Raw genomic sequence first — 7968 nt, 5'->3', positions numbered from 1 at the left:
TGCAGCTGACGTGTTGTGTCGTAATTTGTGTTTTTGGCGTTGTATGGCACTTGGGTTTCTTCACCCTTTGCTAGAGAGCCCTTTTTTGGCTGCATAAGCAGAAAACGGCGTATTCAGAAATTAGCTGTTTCCCTAATGAATTCAGAGAAACTCATGTGGAAATGCCGGCTCTTAAGGCTCATTTTTCATTAATGTGGAGGGAACTGGAGCTCTGACCATATAAAAGTAAAAGCAGGTGTTTCTCTGGGGTTATATTTGGCTTCTGCAGGGTTACGCTGCAGAAACCATCTCAAGATCATTCTGTATTTAGTGTGTTATCAAAGCTTTGCATTATAAGTCTGTTGCCTTTTGGAAACGAGAAAACAAACTGTGACGTGTATTGGAGGGGTCAGGTCCTGGTAGTAGCAAAGCCCTACATTTGCTGTAACATGTTCCCTTTATTTCATCCACTTTCTCTCATTACCTTATCTGTTATGTTGAACTGAATGAGCATGTAACCTCTAAGGCTGTGGAGCAGATCATTAGGTGTTACTGATTAACACCACATTTCAGTAGCAGATCCCGAGTTCTTCTTTTTACAAACTGAAGGGGTCTGGCTTTATGATTTTTTAATTAGAGTGTAAATATTGCAGCCTCATAAACTGCTTGATTTATAGATGACAGCAAAATTTGCACTTTGAGTGAGGACACGCGGGGCTTCAGATCTGCAGCTTCAGTGTCCTGGTTTGCCTGCAGAACCATCTTGTACCTTTAAATTCATCATAATCATTATCATTAGGCTGCTGGTAATGCCTGTGTGTTGTTTCTTTACAGTAGCAGGACCACTGAAATTCCTTTTTTTTTTTTTTCTTTTAAGCAAAAATGACTCTTCTCAGACTGTACATTTTAACTGATGAAGTCAGTGACAAAAGTTGGAGTGATATTAGTGTCACTGTCAGCCAACAAGGTGAGCTTAACAATTGATGTTCATTATGAGGATTGCAGAGAAGCTGGGCCAAATTCATCACTGAGCATCATTGTAAATGTCAGAGGGATGAGAGAGATGGTAAATCAAGATTGACAAAGATCTGAGGTGCTGGTGGATAATAGAAGGGTATTTCTGATATCCTTAATACGAAGCGTTAGCGGGTTTTCAAGGATAGACACTGTTTCATCTGAAAGAAGAAATGCCCTGCTTCTTCTCAGGCAGTCTGCCGAGCTTACCTCCTGCAGGCAGCACAAGTTAGGAGATTAACAAGTAGAGGGAGTGCTGTTAAACAGAACAGTTCAGTTGGAAGGAACCTTCAAAGATCACTGAGTCCAACTGACTGTCCCCTTCAGGGCTAATCAAAAGTAAAGATTATTACTGAGGACATTGTATCTTGAGCACTGGCAGGCCTCACTAGGGTTCCTGTTCTGGTGTTTGACCACCCTCATGGGAAACAAATTGTTCCTCGCATCCAGCCTAAACCTTCCTTGGCTCAGCTCTGTGCCCTTCAGTCATCATCTGTCATCTGCTACAAGAAGACAACAGCACTCCCTCTCCACTTCCATTCCTCAGGGTGGGGGCTGGAATTAACTGGACTTGAACTAATGTTGATAACAAACAGAGCACCAAAAATCCTCCATGGAATTTGTCCATCAGAATCTAGGACTCATCTTGAGTGGCACATGGGTTTGGCCAACGAGATGTCCTTGGAACTCACAAAGACTTTGCAATCACCAGACTTCTTTTTCCCTGCAGCTTCTCCTTGCTGAGACTCCTCTTCCAATCTGCTTCTGCAGTTTGCTGTCAAAGAGGTAAGCCTACATGGGGACTTGCCTCTCCTCCAGAGCTGTGCTTGTTTTACAATAGTAGATCAGTACCTTGTGGCTCTATGGTAGCCTCCTGGATTTGTTGCCAACGTCCAAAAGACTCAACTTTGGCCAGGCTTTTTGTTCTTCTTGTTTTGTTTTCTAATATCAAAATCAAATATCAAACTTGATGCCAACACCAATTGCATTCATGCTTACAGATTACGGCACCAGGCTTGTGCTGGTAAATGTTTTTGCACATGGTTAAATCTGTGCATTTAATTGCCTAGGGAATAAAATCAGAAGGGGAATGCAGGAAGATAACTTGAACTGAACTGGTTTTTTTTTTTGTTCCTGTTTAATTTTGAACCTGTTCGACCCCTGTGAGTTCAAAAGTTCACCTCAGTCTTGACCATTATTGAGCTTGGATACTGTTTAGGAGAAACTGTGACTCCAAGTACAGCGCGGGGTCAGAGGACAATAAATCCAATAGAATAAATAAAGTGATAAATGAAGCAGGCTGAGAGAAGAAAAGTGAAAAAATAACACATATTGGGTGAGTTCGTGGATCCTATAATGTTGAAAGGTGTTTTGCCACTGATGGCGCTGAGGCTGGGATTTCTTTTGTAACACCTGGTCCAAATACCCTGGAATTCAACCGGGATATTTCTATTACTTGCAGTACTCCTGTGTCACTTATAATGAGCTTTAGTTTGTATCTCTAATGCATGCTGTAGTTCACAATACCCCTCGGCTGCAACATCTAGCAGCTCAGTCTTTCTGGGATTGAAAAAAAAAAAAAGTGAAATTACAGAGAAGAATGGCTTCTCCTCTTTCTGTATCTCCCCAGAGGCTTCAGAGCCTTAAATGCAGTTATCTTTGCAACCCAGTTTCTTTGTGACCCATTTTTTTTTGTGTGTTTATCGAACTCCTCTGTGTTACAAAGGAAGCTGGCATCGAAAATTCCACTATAGTGAAAAAGGGCTGAGAACATTTCAATACGTGTGTGCTTACTGCCTTCAGCCTCCTGAGCAGAAGTCCTTGTAGTGTCAAAACTGAGTTTGAATGTCAATTCAGAACGTCCTAAAGGTGAATCTGAACGTGCTTTGCAAGGACATTGCATCTTTCCTGTGCTTCCAGTGAGGGAAGTAGTTGGACTCCATGACCTTGCTTTCTGAAGCCCGGAGTTACATCAGAAAAGTGCAGAAGTAATACAGGGCTAAAGCAGCACTAGGCACATGTGACCTGATTTATCTCTACGGCCTGCAAAGGAGCAATGCATATTAGTAAGAAATACAGATTTGTCTGATAGGTTACACAGCACTTCCATATCTCTTGACTTGAGATGTCAGGTCTTATATTCATTATTGATATTTTGGTATTCCTGAATACTGCATGGTTTAAACTGTCACAAATTCATCCCTTCTTAGCATGTTAGAGGGTTGGGTTGTTGGGGTTTTTTTCTTCCTTCTTTTTCTTGCTGTAATCAGCCAGTGCAGATTCCTGCTTTAATTCTGCTGAATTTATTTTGCTGGAAATTCTCCACTTTCTTTCGAATGTAAAAACATTAAATGAACAGGAACATACTAAATACTTGCAATAGATAAATAAATAAATAATTAAAGTAAAACAAAACAAACACAAAACCTGAGAAGATTAAATGAGAGTTTCGAGTTTAAACATTTACTTCTGTACGTGCCATGTTTAAAAGTTAAGATAATCTCTCTGAGTTCTCAGAGTAGCATTTCTAATCTACCAGAGACCACACTCAGTGGACTCTAAGTACTTGGAAGCTGGAGGAAGCACTCCAACCATCGCAGAAAGACAGAGATCTTAAAGAAGGAGAGAAGTATTTGAAATGCTGCTCTCACATCAGGTCTGGGTATTCAAGCTCAAAGACTCTTCTTGTCAGGCAACTAAAAGTGAAAAGAACAGAAAATCCAAACCCTGCTGAGGAAGAAAAAATCAGAGAACTTGCGTTAGCGGTGATTTATCTGATAACAGAAATTCTCCTACCCCTGTCATTCATGGTTTATTTCCTTGGCATGAAACATTTAAGAGAAATCCAGTGAGCGCCAGTAATTTCACTATTGCAAAAGCCAAATCTTTCATTTAAACTTCAGAGACAATCTTTCCATTTACTTTTCTGCCACTCAAGCAAAGAGAAGAAATCATAAGCTCATTCATACCAGCTCACCTCATCAATTAGAAGGGAAACAGGAGTTGCTTCCAGATGAATAGGAGATGCAGCAGAGGAAAAATATGCTGGAAAATCAAAATAGATTACCTCTAATAACTTTCAGTCAGAGAACTAAGCTTGGACTGGTCACATTGAGGCATCTCTAAACTTTGGGAAAGTTGAGATTTGGAGCTGCCTATTGTAAGAGGGTCATCGGGGAACTGGAGAATACTGTACTTAATTAAAAAAGTGCACGTAGAGAACGGAGTGAGCACTTTGTCTTGCTTAAAAAGAAACAAAATCATAAACTAATATATTTATAATTACTATATTATAATATTATATATTATATAATATAATTATGTTAAAATATAATATTTTATTAATATAATAAAATTTGAAAGAGTTAACCCAAAAGTTAAGCTTGTGTTTGCTGCTGAGAGTGCTGTTTGAAACTGCACAATTAGTCTGAGTAACAAGATTATGGCTGATGAATCCTTTGTGTTGACACAGGCAAGTTAAATGCAGAACATTGTTTGTTTGGTTTTGTTTTTGTCTTAACACCATCTTTGGCAGCTGAAAAATTGCACGGCGTTAAAATGAAACCTTAATGGAACACAAAAAAAACCCAAAAAAAACTGTACAGTTTCCAAAGTCTCTGTTGGGAAAGTTTTTCACATTTGATGCATCAATTCCCAAAGTAAGGTAATCGGAGAAAATTGTGGTGTAATCCTCAATAGAAACATATGTTTCTTATGCAGCAGAGAAAAGTGTTGTCTGAAGCATTCCCTTCAGGAGATAAATGTTTCTCTACTTCATATCGAAGTTTTTGGATGGGTAGTTAGCCAACTTGCTCTTCCCAGTGGAAGAAGGTAAGGCCATGCCCACTGAAAAGCATTTACCTCCAGGCAGGAGGAGGCAGGGCTGGAGCGCTGTGGGCTTTGATGCTGTTTGCTGGCGAGACCCACAGCCACAGAGGCAGCTGGTGATGGGGCTGTGGCTCCCTGTTTAAGGACCATGAATGGTCATGAGTGTTGCTTCTTTTCTTTGTTTCCATTAGGAATGAGTGAAAGTTGTTGCTAGGGATGATTGAGTGGAAGGAAGGGAATCCCTTCTGCAGAGAAACATGAAGTTTCATAGCATCAAAGGGCAGACTATCTCTGCCATAACTTGAAACCGTAGATCTGAGACACATGGATTTCATCTGTGCTGGATGTGAAACAAAAGCATAAGGTGGTACTGTACTGAATATGATGCTGATTTTCTTTCTTCTTGTTTTCTCTTATTCTTCCATTTCTTCTGGGAAAAGATGTGCTGGATGCTCATTAACTCAGCTAAGCCAATTTTTAGTCAACCTTTATCCCCAAATTTAAGAGAGATTTAAAAATGTATGTATTGTAAAATATTCCAATAGGTAATCCATTTTTGAGGAAACCACTTTCACATGGATGCAAAGAAAGTTAGAAATATAACTACTCGTTGTCAGTGTGGAAGGATGTACAAAGTTCTTTCCAGAATGCTTTAAACATTTGCATTAAGGATTTGGATAGTGAAATGGATATTAAATTTACTAAATTTGCAAATGAGACCAAACTGGGGAAGTCTGCAGGCAGGTTGCTGGATGAGATTAACATTCAAAATTGTCTTTACAAATGGTAGGAATGGCTTGAAGTGGAAAGGGTGCACTCAGTGAGACCAAATGCCAAGATCTGACCCTAGGTGGAATTGAATATTGTGGCAAATACAAGCCAGGGAATGTGTTTTTTACAGGAAAGAATCTGAAAGGACTTCAGCAGATGGGAAGCTGAACACACTTTGGGAGGAAAAAGCAAATATATTGAGGAGACAGAAGATGTTATGCATCTGAGATGGCAAAGAACATTCATCTCTTTTATGAAGCATTGGTGAGACTTCATCTGGGGTGGTATGCTCTCTGTTGGGTGCAATGAGGAGAAAGCTGTGCCCGAGAGGTGAGGTTACAAAGGGAGCAAGGAGGCTGATCAGAGGTTTGCTGAATGTGGCCTCAAGGGAGGTCTAGAAGAAGTGTTAGGGAGCACGATCCACAAGCATCAGATCTATATAGGGAAGCTACACAGAGAAAGGGGAATCTGTTGCTCACCGTGTGCCCTTGACATAAGAAAAAAGAAATTAAAAGTGGAGTAAATAAGATTAGGTTGAAGAGCACAGCCTGAGAATATGGACTGCTAAGGATTTCAGAAGGCTGAGGAATTTCAGGCTGAGATAATTTTTATGGAAAGGTTGGATAAAGGTGATCTCTCTTCAGGGTAGCCCTTGATCATGATGACCTCCCAAACATCTTGTCATCCCTTACCTGTAATTTGTGTGCAGTAAGTCTTGAATTTAGAATGTGGCCCTGACCTCAGGCTCCGAAGCAGGACATGTGGGTGTTTGAATTAACTTCTTGGACCTTTCTGTCTGTTTTGGTTCTGTTGGTATTGTTTTGGGAGGTGGGATAGATCAGAGCACAGGCACTGGAAACATGCTTGAATTCAACCCTGGAAGAGCACCTAAGCAATTTATTTTTCAGAGCACCTGGCCTAAGACCCCTGCAGTTAAGCAGATAGTCAGGAAAATAAGGGGTTGGGGAGATAGATGCCATGAGAAACTGTCTTCCCTCTCTCTCTCAGAGGCTGAATATAATTTCTTGTGTAATTTCACTCCACCCCAGTTCTCATCTACAAAATATAAGATACTGATGCTCCAGCCTCTTAGGAGAGTTAGAAAGCTACATGCTTTAGAGATTGCAAGGTACTGAGGAGAGACACAGAGAGATAGCTTCTACTGGTGGGACAAATGTTGCTGTGGCCACAAAGAGCTTTTCCTTCCATCTGACCTGAGCTTTATGTTCTGTGTTGACAGTGTATGAAAGCATCAGGGAGACTACATACTTCTCTGTGAGAGTGCAGGGAAGAGGATGCTTGCTTTGTTCGCTCATCTTTGATACGTGCCATCACCTAAGAAATGCCTCTCCAGAACACAAGGCACCAATTCATGGCCTGGTTCATCTCTGGTTCATGCCTCCTGAAACAGTATGGTGTGTATCTCCTTGCTTTCTGCAGGAACCTAGCCTTGTAAACCAACTGCTTGGGATAAGAAAGAATAGAAAACCAAACAGAAAGCAGATTTTCCACATGACAGTGTTGTTTATATCTCCTACAGTGAGAATTAAATGTAAAAATTACATCTTTTGAAGATCAAGAAATGACACAGTGGGAGAATATAATGGAGTGTAAATAGAGGGTAAACTGTGAACTATCAGTGCAGGGCTAAATGAAAGATTTCCTTTCTTTCAGGGGTAATCCCTTCCAGAACAAGATGCACTGCTTTTACCATGGGATTCTGTTTCATTTCAAACATTTCTCTTTAAGATTTGCTATGGCTGCATTTCTCTGTGCAGTATGGATTCGTCTTGTGCTCTCCAGGTGCGCTGAGTTGTTTGTGTGGATCCAGCCGAGAGAAATCTGTGGTATTCATTGAGAAAGAACTCAATCGCATAATAAAGGGCTGCAAATTAAATACATGCACAACAGAATGAGGCTGGGATTTTTCTGTGCAGCTTCACTTTTGAGTTTTGTGCTCAGAAGGGCTTTATTTTGCACCTCTGGTGTTATGGTAAGAGTAGGGTCTGATACCAAGAGCAGTAGAGCCATGCAGCAGCTGAATGCCTGGGCTGGAATTTCGGTTTGTTCACAGCCTGTTTTGTGAGCTGGCTCTCAGGCATGGTGGCTGTAGGAGCAATTCTGGAGCTTTTCTTTAAAGGAGGATTCTCCTCCACCGCTTTAGCAGCTCTGTCAGAGGAGCTCTCTTTTACAGAGGTCGTAACTGCCAACCTGTCAGGTATTTCCAGGAATCTTCGGTCTCCCTGGGGAGTGGCAGGCAGCAGGGTATAATGCCACAACACTGACATATCACTTACTTAGTTCTGATGGACTTAGCCTCTCCGTGAAGTATGCAAACCGTCCCTGTCTTGTGCAGAATTTGCATTATCTAAAGAT

At 40.9% G+C, this 7968-nt stretch overlaps 1 long non-coding RNA gene across 1 annotated transcript in view; it reads left to right on the top strand.

The window, feature by feature from the left end:
- The first annotated feature begins 854 nt into the window (after window positions 1-854).
- LOC101751026 overlaps window positions 855-7968 on the top strand; it is a 155653-nt gene continuing 148539 nt past the window's right edge. Inside the window, exons 1-4 of the long non-coding RNA XR_006938985.1 lie at window positions 855-946; window positions 1724-1779; window positions 5723-5856; window positions 6833-7007. This is a non-coding gene — a long non-coding RNA (uncharacterized LOC101751026). The remainder of the gene's footprint in view (window positions 947-1723; window positions 1780-5722; window positions 5857-6832; window positions 7008-7968) is intronic.

Source organism: Gallus gallus, chromosome 3 (assembly GCF_016699485.2).
Source record: "Gallus gallus isolate bGalGal1 chromosome 3, bGalGal1.mat.broiler.GRCg7b, whole genome shotgun sequence".
NCBI lineage: Eukaryota > Metazoa > Chordata > Aves > Galliformes > Phasianidae > Gallus > Gallus gallus.
This window is presented reverse-complemented; position numbering and strand designations above follow the sequence as displayed.